Source organism: Ascaphus truei, unplaced genomic scaffold (assembly GCF_040206685.1).
Source record: "Ascaphus truei isolate aAscTru1 unplaced genomic scaffold, aAscTru1.hap1 HAP1_SCAFFOLD_802, whole genome shotgun sequence".
Taxonomy (NCBI): domain Eukaryota; kingdom Metazoa; phylum Chordata; class Amphibia; order Anura; family Ascaphidae; genus Ascaphus; species Ascaphus truei.
Genome location: NW_027457137.1, coordinates 54,864 through 67,501, shown reverse-complemented (window position 1 = coordinate 67,501; position 12,638 = coordinate 54,864). Strand labels below are relative to the sequence as shown.

General features: G+C 45.1%; 3 non-coding genes across 3 annotated transcripts; all 3 read right to left on the bottom strand.

The window, feature by feature from the left end:
• Window positions 1-2,885: 2,885 nt before the first annotated feature.
• TRNAL-CAG (transfer RNA leucine (anticodon CAG)) lies at window positions 2,886-2,968 on the bottom strand. The gene has a single exon. It is a non-coding gene; the product is annotated as a tRNA-Leu (tRNA).
• A 3,593-nt stretch (window positions 2,969-6,561) lies between these two features.
• Window positions 6,562-6,644, bottom strand: TRNAL-CAG (transfer RNA leucine (anticodon CAG)). Its single transcript has one exon. It is a non-coding gene; the product is annotated as a tRNA-Leu (tRNA).
• Window positions 6,645-10,287: 3,643 nt separating this feature from the next.
• TRNAL-CAG (transfer RNA leucine (anticodon CAG)) lies at window positions 10,288-10,370 on the bottom strand. Its single transcript has one exon. It is a non-coding gene; the product is annotated as a tRNA-Leu (tRNA).
• Window positions 10,371-12,638: the final 2,268 nt, after the last annotated feature.

Genomic DNA, 12,638 nt, shown 5'->3' with positions numbered 1-12,638 from the left:
GAGACAGATTTAGGAAAGAGTAGAGTGATTCTGGCAGCAGCGTTTAGGATAGATTGTAGGCGAGACAGGTGAGAGGCAGGAAGGCCGGACAGCAGGAGGTTGCAGTAATCGAGACGGGAGAGAATGAGGGCCTGAGTCAGAGTTTTAGCAGTCGAGTAACAGAGGAAAGGGCGTATCTTTGTGATATTGCGGAGGAAAAAGCGATAAGTTTTAGAAACGTTTTGAATGTGAGAGGAGTATGTGAGAGAGGAATCGAGTGTGACCCATAGGCAGCGTGCTTGGGCTACTGGGTGAATGATCGTATTTCCAACAGTATTGTGGAAGGAGGTAGTAGGGCCAGGTTTGGGAGGAAGTATAAGGAGCTCTGTTTTTGCCATGTTAAGTTTCAGTCGGCGGATAGCCATCCAGGATGATATTCCAGAGAGACATTCAGAAACTTTGGTCTGTATAGCAGGTGTAAGGTCAGGGGTTGAAAGGTAAATTTGTGTGTCGTCAGCATAGAGGTGATATTTAAACCCAAAAGATGTGATTAGGTTACCTGAAGAGTGTGTAAAAAGAAAAGAGAATGGGTCCCAGGACAGAGCCATGGGGTACCCCCACAGAGAGATCGATAGAGGAGGAGGAGGTGTTGGCAAAAGAGACACTGAAAGTATGATAGGAGTGGTAAGAGGAGATCCAGGATAGAGCTTTGTTCTGAATACCAAGAGTATGGAGAATGTGGAGAAGAGGGTGGTCCACGGTGTCAAATGTGGCAGAGAGGTTGAGTAATATGAGCAGAATGTAATGATCTCTGTCTTTGGCAGCATGGAGGTCATCGGTTATTTTAGTGAGGGCTGTTTCAGTAGAGTGAGCAGTGCGGAAGCCAGATTGTAGAGGGTCTAGAAGAGAATAGGTGTTGAGAAAGTGGAGCAATCGAGAGAATACATGACGTTCAAGGAGTTTGGAGGCAAAAGGCAGAAGGGAGACAGGTCGATAGTTAAGACAGGTAGGGTCAAGCTTGCTGTTTTTGAGTAATTGTATAACGGTTGCATGCTTGAAGGAGGATGGTTAATCAAGGAGGAGGGTTAATCAATCTCTCGAGAAGTATTTAAGGTGCTTTGTCTCTGACTCCCAGTATGACTGGGCAGAATTACTTCCCTGGGCTGAGTATGCCTTTAATTCCTCCAGGAATGAATCCACTCGTGAGACACCTTTCTTTATTAATTACGGATTTCACCCGGCTCGCTATTTCCAATATCTCCTCTGGAGTTCCCGCTGTGGATGAACACATCTCCCTCCTACAGGACTCTTGGGCTAGAATTCAATCGGCACTTAAAAAGGCCTCCTTGACTTCTAAAATCCAGACTGACCACCGTCGCCGACCTGCAACCAACTACAAACCAGGGGACAAGGTTTGGTTGTCTGCTAAAAATATCCACCTCAAAACCCCTTCCCCTAAATTGGCACCTAGGTTTCTGGGGCCATTTCCTATCATGGAGCAAATAAACCCGGTGGCCTTCCTTCTTCAATTACCTCAAAGCATGAGAATTCCTAATGTTTTTCACACATCTCTTCTCAAACCATTCATTTACAGTCCTCTCTTTCCGGACCACACTCTGAGACCAGACCCAGTACAAGCCATACTGGATTCCCGCCTCTCGAGAGGTAAGGTTCAATTCTTGGTCCATTGGAAGGGCTTTGGACCCGAAGAGAGATCATGGGTATCTCTTAAAGACATTCACACACCTGGGCTTCTCAAACGTTTCCAAAAAGTTTCCGTTCAAACCATGGGAGGATCATCCTGAGGCCGACAGAGGGGGGGTACTGTAAGGATGCGTGGATCGCAGCGCTCACAGCGCGGCCCCTCCTTACCTCCAAATGCCCCCGCTGTCGTGAGACGGCTTCCTCACCTCTCTCAACCTGCTCCCGCTGTGCGGGGGCGCCCCCCTCGTTCCCGACAGACCAGCACTGCCCCGCGGTCTCTCAGGTTTTCTGGCGCTTCTCTCTGGTCCTGGGCGCGCACTCTCCGACTTTACAGAACGCGTGCCGGGCAAGGATAATTTATTCACTGCCTTAGATCAATTGATCTATCCTAGCACTGGGTGCAATAACCAGGGTCTTCCCCACAGTCCATTCTTTATTATACCAAGAAGCACTACATCCTTGTTATCTGTTGTATTAGCCTGCGTGTGCAGTGGTAAAAGGGATCTGTGGAAGATCAATCTGCTATCTTCCTTTTTAGGTAGGTAAAGGCATATTTTTTTAAACGTTCGGCTTTGTGACAAGCGATCGGCGAATCCGGCCAAGTCCGTTTCCTGGAATTTCTCGCATTTCCCCCCCAAAATCCATTTTGCGGTGTAAAATCCGCAAACGGATTTGGGCGGTTTTAATCCACGTGGATTCATCAAAAACCGCCATTGGATACAATCCACCGATGGATTTGTAGAATCCAATCCACGAATTCAGCAATCCGCCAACGGATTTCTGAATCCAAGGATTATATTCTGCAAACCAAGGTTTCTGATCACTGAAGTTAGGCAACATCGGGTTGTACTTGCATGGGTGACAACAGGAGCAGTATTAGATTAGATTAGATAGATAGATAGATAGATAGATAGATAAATAGATACTTCATTGCTATTAAAGCTTTTCACAATGTGAGATAAATAATGAAAAGTTTTAGACTGACATATAAAATTATAAGACTTCACTTTATCTCCCCTGTACTTCAGACACCAAAAAATAGATAGTAAACTCATAGACCATGCCTGGAAAATTATATGTATAGCGCTGAATACAAAGCCAGCGCTATGTAAAAGTTTTTATTATTTAATGGCAGCTACATATATCAGTTCTGAAATGGAAATGCAATTTGAAAATAACATTGTGCAAAGAACAAAAACAGTTGTCAGAAGTGGGATTCGAACCCACGCCTCCAGAGGAGACTGCGACCTGAACGCAGCGCCTTAGACCGCTCGGCCATCCTGACATACTTTGAAAGTGTTTTTGTCGTACATGAGACTGCATGAAAAAACATCAGAGTTCAAATGTTTATTGTATTGTATGTCTTTATTTATATAGCGCCATAAATGTACATAGCGCTTCACAGTAGTAATACATGTTGTAATCATATAAATAACAAATAATATAAATAACAGGTCATGGGAATAAATGCTTCAGACATAAAAGTAACATTAAGGAAGAGGAGTCCCTGTTCCGAGGAGCTTACAATCTAATTGGTAGGTAGGGGAACATATAGAGACAGTAGGAGGGAATTCTAGTAAGTGCGTCTGCAGGGGGCCAAGCTTTATGTATCATGTGTCCAGGATTATCCAGTGCTATTCATATGCTTCTTTAAGCAAATGTGTCTTAAGGTGGGTCTTAAAGGTGGATAGAGAGGGTGCTAGTCGGGTATTGAGGGGAAGGGCATTCCAGAGGTGCGGGGCAGTCAGTGAGAAAGGTTTAAGGCGGGAGAGGGCTTTAGATACAAAGGGGGTAGAAAGAAGACATCCTTGAGAAGAACGCAAGAGTCGGGGTGGTTGATAGCGAGAAATTAGGGCTGAGATGTAAGGAGGGGCAGAAGAGTGTAAAGCTTTAAAAGTGAGGAGGAGAATTGAGTGTGAGATGCGGGATTTGATCGGAAGCCAGGAGAGGGATTTCAGAAGGGGGACGCGGAGACAGATTTAGGAAAGAGTAGAGTGATTCTGGCAGCAGCGTTTAGGATAGATTGTAGGCGAGACAGGTGAGAGGCAGGAAGGCCGGACAGCAGGAGGTTGCAGTAATCGAGACGGGAGAGAATGAGGGCCTGAGTCAGAGTTTTAGCAGTCGAGTAACAGAGGAAAGGGCGTATCTTTGTGATATTGCGGAGGAAAAAGCGACAAGTTTTAGAAACGTTTTGAATGTGAGAGGAGTATGTGAGAGAGGAATCGAGTGTGACCCATAGGCAGCGTGCTTGGGCTACTGGGTGAATGATCGTATTTCCAACAGTATTGTGGAAGGAGGTAGTAGGGCCAGGTTTGGGAGGAAGTATAAGGAGCTCTGTTTTTGCCATGTGAAGTTTCAGTCGGCGGATAGCCATCCAGGATGATATTCCAGAGAGACATTCAGAAACTTTGGTCTGTATAGCAGGTGTAAGGTCAGGGGTTGAAAGGTAAATTTGTGTGTCGTCAGCATAGAGGTGATATTTAAACCCAAAAGATGTGATTAGGTTACCTGAAGAGTGTGTAAAAAGAAAAGAGAAGGGGTCCCAGGACAGAGCCATGGGGTACCCCCACAGAGAGATCGATAGAGGAGGAGGAGGTGTTGGCAAAAGAGACACTGAAAGTACGATAGGAGTGGTAAGAGGAGATCCAGGATAGAGCTTTGTTCTGAATACCAAGAGTATGGAGAATGTGGAGAAGAGGGTGGTCCACGGTGTCAAATGTGGCAGAGAGGTTGAGTAATATGAGCAGAATGTAATGATCTCTGTCTTTGGCAGCATGGAGGTCATCGGTTATTTTAGTGAGGGCTGTTTCAGTAGAGTGAGCAGTGCGGAAGCCAGATTGTAGAGGGTCTAGAAGAGAATAGGTGTTGAGAAAGTGGAGCAATCGAGAGAATACATGACGTTCAAGGAGTTTGGAGGCAAAAGGCAGAAGGGAGACAGGTCGATAGTTAAGACAGGTAGGGTCAAGCTTGCTGTTTTTGAGTAATTGTATAACGGTTGCATGCTTGAAGGAGGATGGTTAATCAAGGAGGAGGGTTAATCAATCTCTCGAGAAGTATTTAAGGTGCTTTGTCTCTGACTCCCAGTATGACTGGGCAGAATTACTTCCCTGGGCTGAGTATGCCTTTAATTCCTCCAGGAATGAATCCACTCGTGAGACACCTTTCTTTATTAATTACGGATTTCACCCGGCTCGCTATTTCCAATATCTCCTCTGGAGTTCCAGCTGTGGATGAACACATCTCCCTCCTACAGGACTCTTGGGCTAGAATTCAATCGGCACTTAAAAAGGCCTCCTTGACTTCTAAAATCCAGACTGACCACCGTCGCCGACCTGCAACCAACTACAAACCAGGGGACAAGGTTTGGTTGTCTACTAAAAATATCCACCTCAAAACCCCTTCCCCTAAATTGGCACCTAGGTTTCTGGGGCCATTTCCTATCATGGAGCAAATAAACCCGGTGGCCTTCCTTCTTCAATTACCTCAAAGCATGAGAATTCCTAATGTTTTTCACACATCTCTTCTCAAACCATTCATTTACAGTCCTCTCTTTCCGGACCACACTCTGAGACCAGACCCAGTACAAGCCATACTGGATTCCCGCCTCTCGAGAGGTAAGGTTCAATTCTTGGTCCATTGGAAGGGCTTTGGACCCGAAGAGAGATCATGGGTATCTCTTAAAGACATTCACACACCTGGGCTTCTCAAACGTTTCCAAAAAGTTTCCGTTCAAACCATGGGAGGATCATCCTGAGGCCGACGGAGGGGGGGTACTGTAAGGATGCGTGGATCGCGGCGCTCACAGCGCGGCCCCTCCTTACCTCCAAATGCCCCCGCTGTCGTGAGACGACTTCCTCACCTCTCTCAACCTGCTCCCGCTGTGCGGGGGCGCCCCCTTGTTCCCGACAGACCAGCACTGCCCCGCGGTCTCTCAGGTTTTCTGGCGCTTCTCTCTGGTCCTGGGCGCGCGCTCTCAAACTTTACAGAACGCGTGCCGGGCAAGGATAATTTATTCACTGCCTTAGATCAATTGATCTATCCTAGCACTGGGTGCAATTACCAGGGTCTTCCCCACAGTCCATTCTTTATTATACCAAGAAGCACTACATCCTTGTTATCTGTTGTATTAGCCTGCATGTGCAGTGGTAAAAGGGATCTGTGGAAGATCAATCTGCTATCTTCCTTTTTAGGTAGGTAAAGGCATATTTTTTTAAACGTTCGGCTTTGTGACAAGCGATCGGCGAATCCGGCCAAGTCCGTTTCCTGGAATTTCTCGCATTTCCCCCCCAAAATCCATTTTGCGGTGTAAAATCCGCAAACGGATTTGGGCGGTTTTAATCCACGCGGATTCATCAAAAACCGCCATTGGATACAATCCACCGATGGATTTGTAGAATCCAATCCACGAATTCAGCAATCCGCCAACGGATTTCTGAATCCAAGGATTATATTCTGCAAACCAAGGTTTCTGATCACTGAAGTTAGGCAACATCGGGTTGTACTTGCATGGGTGACAACAGGAGCAGTATTAGATTAGATTAGATAGATAGATAGATAGATAGATAGATAGATAGATAGATAGATAGATAGATAGATAGATACTTCATTGCTATTAAAGCTTTTCACAATGTGAGATAAATAATGAAAAGTTTTAGACCGACATATAAAATTATAAGACTTCACTTTATCTCCCCTGTACTTCAGACACCAAAAAATAGATAGTAAACTCATAGACCATGCCTGGAAAATTATATGTATAGCGCTGAATACAAAGCCAGCGCTATGTAAAAGTTTTTATTATTTAATGGCAGCTACATATATCAGTTCTGAAATGGAAATGCAATTTGAAAATAACATTGTGCAAAGAACAAAAACAGTTGTCAGAAGTGGGATTTGAACCCACGCCTCCAGAGGAGACTACGACCTGAACGCAGCGCCTTAGACCGCTCGGCCATCCTGACATACTTTGAAAGTGTTTTTGTCGTACATGAGACTGCATGAAAAAACATCAGAGTTCAAATGTTTATTGTATTGTATGTCTTTATTTATATAGCGCCATAAATGTACATAGCGCTTCACAGTAGTAATACATGTTGTAATCATATAAATAATATAAATAACAGGTCATGGGAATAAATGCTTCAGACATAAAAGTAACATTAAGGAAGAGGAGTCCCTGTTCCGAGGAGCTTACAATCTAATTGGTAGGTAGGGGAACATATAGAGACAGTAGGAGGGAATTCTAGTAAGTGCATCTGCAGGGGGCCAAGCTTTATGTATCATGTGTCCAGGATTATCCAGTGCTATTCATATGCTTCTTTAAGCAAATGTGTCTTAAGGTGGGTCTTAAAGGTGGATAGAGAGGGTGCTAGTCGGGTATTGAGGGGAAGGGCATTCCAGAGGTGCGGGGCAGTCAGTGAGAAAGGTTTAAGGCGGGAGAGGGCTTTAGATACAAAGGGGGTAGAAAGAAGACATCCTTGAGAAGAACGCAAGAGTCGGGGTGGTTGATAGCGAGAAATTAGGGCTGAGATGTAAGGAGGGGCAGAAGAGTGTAAAGCTTTAAAAGTGAGGAGGAGAATTGAGTGTGAGATGCGGGATTTGATCGGAAGCCAGGAGAGGGATTTCAGAAGGGGGACGCGGAGACAGATTTAGGAAAGAGTAGAGTGATTCTGGCAGCAGCGTTTAGGATAGATTGTAGGCGAGACAGGTGAGAGACAGGAAGGCCGGACAGCAGGAGGTTGCAGTAATCGAGACGGGAGAGAATGAGGGCCTGAGTCAGAGTTTTAGCAGTCGAGTAACAGAGGAAAGGGCGTATCTTTGTGATATTGCGGAGGAAAAAGCGACAAGTTTTAGAAACGTTTTGAATGTGAGAGGAGTATGTGAGAGAGGAATCGAGTGTGACCCATAGGCAGCGTGCTTGGGCTACTGGGTGAATGATCGTATTTCCAACAGTATTGTGGAAGGAGGTAGTAGGGCCAGGTTTGGGAGGAAGTATAAGGAGCTCTGTTTTTGCCATGTTAAGTTTCAGTCGGCGGATAGCCATCCAGGATGATATTCCAGAGAGACATTCAGAAACTTTGGTCTGTATAGCAGGTGTAAGGTCAGGGGTTGAAAGGTAAATTTGTGTGTCGTCAGCATAGAGGTGATATTTAAACCCAAAAGATGTGATTAGGTTACCTGAAGAGTGTGTAAAAAGAAAAGAGAAGGGGTCCCAGGACAGAGCCATGGGGTACCCCCACAGAGAGATCGATAGAGGAGGAGGAGGTGTTGGCAAAAGAGACACTGAAAGTACGATAGGAGTGGTAAGAGGAGATCCAGGATAGAGCTTTGTTCTGAATACCAAGAGTATGGAGAATGTGGAGAAGAGGGTGGTCCACGGTGTCAAATGTGGCAGAGAGGTTGAGTAATATGAGCAGAATGTAATGATCTCTGTCTTTGGCAGCATGGAGGTCATCGGTTATTTTAGTGAGGGCTGTTTCAGTAGAGTGAGCAGTGCGGAAGCCAGATTGTAGAGGGTCTAGAAGAGAATAGGTGTTGAGAAAGTGGAGCAATCGAGAGAATACATGACGTTCAAGGAGTTTGGAGGCAAAAGGCAGAAGGGAGACAGGTCGATAGTTAAGACAGGTAGGGTCAAGCTTGCTGTTTTTGAGTAATTGTATAACGGTTGCATGCTTGAAGGAGGATGGTTAATCAAGGAGGAGGGTTAATCAATCTCTCGAGAAGTATTTAAGGTGCTTTGTCTCTGACTCCCAGTATGACTGGGCAGAATTACTTCCCTGGGCTGAGTATGCCTTTAATTCCTCCAGGAATGAATCCACTCGTGAGACACCTTTCTTTATTAATTACGGATTTCACCCGGCTCGCTATTTCCAATATCTCCTCTGGAGTTCCAGCTGTGGATGAACACATCTCCCTCCTACAGGACTCTTGGGCTAGAATTCAATCGGCACTTAAAAAGGCCTCCTTGACTTCTAAAATCCAGACTGACCACCGTCGCCGACCTGCAACCAACTACAAACCAGGGGACAAGGTTTGGTTGTCTACTAAAAATATCCACCTCAAAACCCCTTCCCCTAAATTGGCACCTAGGTTTCTGGGGCCATTTCCTATCATGGAGCAAATAAACCCGGTGGCCTTCCTTCTTCAATTACCTCAAAGCATGAGAATTCCTAATGTTTTTCACACATCTCTTCTCAAACCATTCATTTACAGTCCTCTCTTTCCGGACCACACTCTGAGACCAGACCCAGTCCAAGCCATACTGGATTCCCGCCTCTCGAGAGGTAAGGTTCAATTCTTGGTCCATTGGAAGGGCTTTGGACCCGAAGAGAGATCATGGGTATCTCTTAAAGACATTCACACACCTGGGCTTCTCAAACGTTTCCAAAAAGTTTCCGTTCAAACCATGGGAGGATCATCCTGAGGCCGACGGAGGGGGGGTACTGTAAGGATGCGTGGATCGCGGCGCTCACAGCGCGGCCCCTCCTTACCTCCAAATGCCCCCGCTGTTGTGAGACGACTTCCTCACCTCTCTCAACCTGCTCCCGCTGTGCGGGGGCGCCCCCTCGTTCCCGACAGACCAGCACTGCCCCGCAGTCTCTCAGGTTTTCTGGCGCTTCTCTCTGGTCCTGGGCGCGCGCTCTCCGACTTTACAGAACGCGTGCCGGGCAAGGATAATTTATTCACTGCCTTAGATCAATTGATCTATCCTAGCACTGGGTGCAATTACCAGGGTCTTCCCCACAGTCCATTCTTTATTATACCAAGAAGCACTACATCCTTGTTATCTGTTGTATTAGCCTGCGTGTGCAGTGGTAAAAGGGATCTGTGGAAGATCAATCTGCTATCTTCCTTTTTAGGTAGGTAAAGGCATATTTATTTAAACGTTCGGCTTTGTGACAAGCGATCGGCGAATCCGGCCAAGTCCGTTTCCTGGAATTTCTCGCATTTCCCCCCCAAAATCCATTTTGCGGTGTAAAATCCGCAAACGGATTTGGGCGGTTTTAATCCACGTGGATTCATCAAAAACCGCCATTGGATACAATCCACCGATGGATTTGTAGAATCCAATCCACGAATTCAGCAATCCGCCAACGGATTTCTGAATCCAAGGATTATATTCTGCAAACCAAGGTTTCTGATCACTGAAGTTAGGCAACACCGGGTTGTACTTGCATGGGTGACAACAGGAGCAGTATTAGATTAGATTAGATTAGATAGATAGATAGATAGATAGAAAGATAGAAAGATAGATAGATAGATAGATAGATAGATAGATAGATAGATAGATAGATAGATAGATAGATAGATAGATAGATAGATAGATACTTCATTGCTATTAAAGCTTTTCACAATGTGAGATAAATAATGAAAAGTTTTAGACCGACATATAAAATTATAAGACTTCACTTTATCTCCCCTGTACTTCAGACACCAAAAAATAGATAGTAAACTCATAGACCATGCCTGGAAAATTATATGTATAGCGCTGAATACAAAGCCAGCGCTATGTAAAAGTTTTTATTATTTAATGGCAGCTACATATATCAGTTCTGAAATGGAAATGCAATTTGAAAATAACATTGTGCAAAGAACAAAAACAGTTGTCAGAAGTGGGATTCGAACCCACGCCTCCAGAGGAGACTGCGACCTGAACGCAGCGCCTTAGACCGCTCGGCCATCCTGACATACTTTGAAAGTGTTTTTGTCGTACATGAGACTACATGAAAAAACATCAGAGTTCAAATGTTTATTGTATTGTATGTCTTTATTTATATAGCGCCATAAATGTACATGAGACTGCATGAAAAAACATCAGAGTTCAAATGTTTATTGTATTGTATGTCTTTATTTATATAGCGCCATAAATGTACATAGCGCTTCACAGTAGTAATACATGTTGTAATCATATAAATAACAAATAATATAAATAACAGGTCATGGGAATAAATGCTTCAGACATAAAAGTAACATTAAGGAAGAGGAGTCCCTGTTCCGAGGAGCTTACAATCTAATTGGTAGGTAGGGGAACATATAGAGACAGTAGGAGGGAATTCTAGTAAGTGCGTCTGCAGGGGGCCAAGCTTTATGTATCATGTGTCCAGGATTATCCAGTGCTATTCATATGCTTCTTTAAGCAAATGTGTCTTAAGGTGGGTCTTAAAGGTGGATAGAGAGGGTGCTAGTCGGGTATTGAGGGGAAGGGCATTCCAGAGGTGCGGGGCAGTCAGTGAGAAAGGTTTAAGGCGGGAGAGGGCTTTAGATACAAAGGGGGTAGAAAGAAGACATCCTTGAGAAGAACGCAAGAGTCGGGGTGGTTGATAGCGAGAAATTAGGGCTGAGATGTAAGGAGGGGCAGAAGAGTGTAAAGCTTTAAAAGTGAGGAGGAGAATTGAGTGTGAGATGCGGGATTTGATCGGAAGCCAGGAGAGGGATTTCAGAAGGGGGACGCGGAGACAGATTTAGGAAAGAGTAGAGTGATTCTGGCAGCAGCGTTTAGGATAGATTGTAGGCGAGACAGGTGAGAGGCAGGAAGGCCGGACAGCAGGAGGTTGCAGTAATCGAGACGGGAGAGAATGAGGGCCTGAGTCAGAGTTTTAGCAGTCGAGTAACAGAGGAAAGGGCGTATCTTTGTGATATTGCGGAGGAAAAAGCGACAAGTTTTAGAAACGTTTTGAATGTGAGAGGAGTATGTGAGAGAGGAATCGAGTGTGACCCATAGGCAGCGTGCTTGGGCTACTGGGTGAATGATCGTATTTCCAACAGTATTGTGGAAGGAGGTAGTAGGGCCAGGTTTGGGAGGAAGTATAAGGAGCTCTGTTTTTGCCATGTTAAGTTTCAGTCGGCGGATAGCCATCCAGGATGATATTCCAGAGAGACATTCAGAAACTTTGGTCTGTATAGCAGGTGTAAGGTCAGGGGTTGAAAGGTAAATTTGTGTGTCGTCAGCATAGAGGTGATATTTAAACCCAAAAGATGTGATTAGGTTACCTGAAGAGTGTGTAAAAAGAAAAGAGAAGGGGTCCCAGGACAGAGCCATGGGGTACCCCCACAGAGAGATCGATAGAGGAGGAGGAGGTGTTGGCAAAAGAGACACTGAAAGTACGATAGGAGTGGTAAGAGGAGATCCAGGATAGAGCTTTGTTCTGAATACCAAGAGTATGGAGAATGTGGAGAAGAGGGTGGTCCACGGTGTCAAATGTGGCAGAGAGGTTGAGTAATATGAGCAGAATGTAATGATCTCTGTCTTTGGCAGCATGGAGGTCATCGGTTATTTTAGTGAGGGCTGTTTCAGTAGAGTGAGCAGTGCGGAAGCCAGATTGTAGAGGGTCTAGAAGAGAATAGGTGTTGAGAAAGTGGAGCAATCGAGAGAATACATGACGTTCAAGGAGTTTGGAGGCAAAAGGCAGAAGGGAGACAGGTCGATAGTTAAGACAGGTAGGGTCAAGCTTGCTGTTTTTGAGTAATTGTATAACGGTTGCATGCTTGAAGGAGGATGGTTAATCAAGGAGGAGGGTTAATCAATCTCTCGAGAAGTATTTAAGGTGCTTTGTCTCTGACTCCCAGTATGACTGGGCAGAATTACTTCCCTGGGCTGAGTATGCCTTTAATTCCTCCAGGAATTAATCCACTCGTGAGACACCTTTCTTTATTAATTACGGATTTCACCCGGCTCGCTATTTCCAATATCTCCTCTGGAGTTCCAGCTGTGGATGAACACATCTCCCTCCTACAGGACTCTTGGGCTAGAATTCAATCGGCACTTAAAAAGGCCTCCTTGACTTCTTAAATCCAGACTGACCACCGTCGCCGACCTGCAACCAACTACAAACCAGGGGACAAGGTTTGGTTGTCTACTAAAAATATCCACCTCAAAACCCCTTCCCCTAAATTGGCACCTAGGTTTCTGGGGCCATTTCCTATCATGGAGCAAATAAACCCGGTGGCCTTCCTTC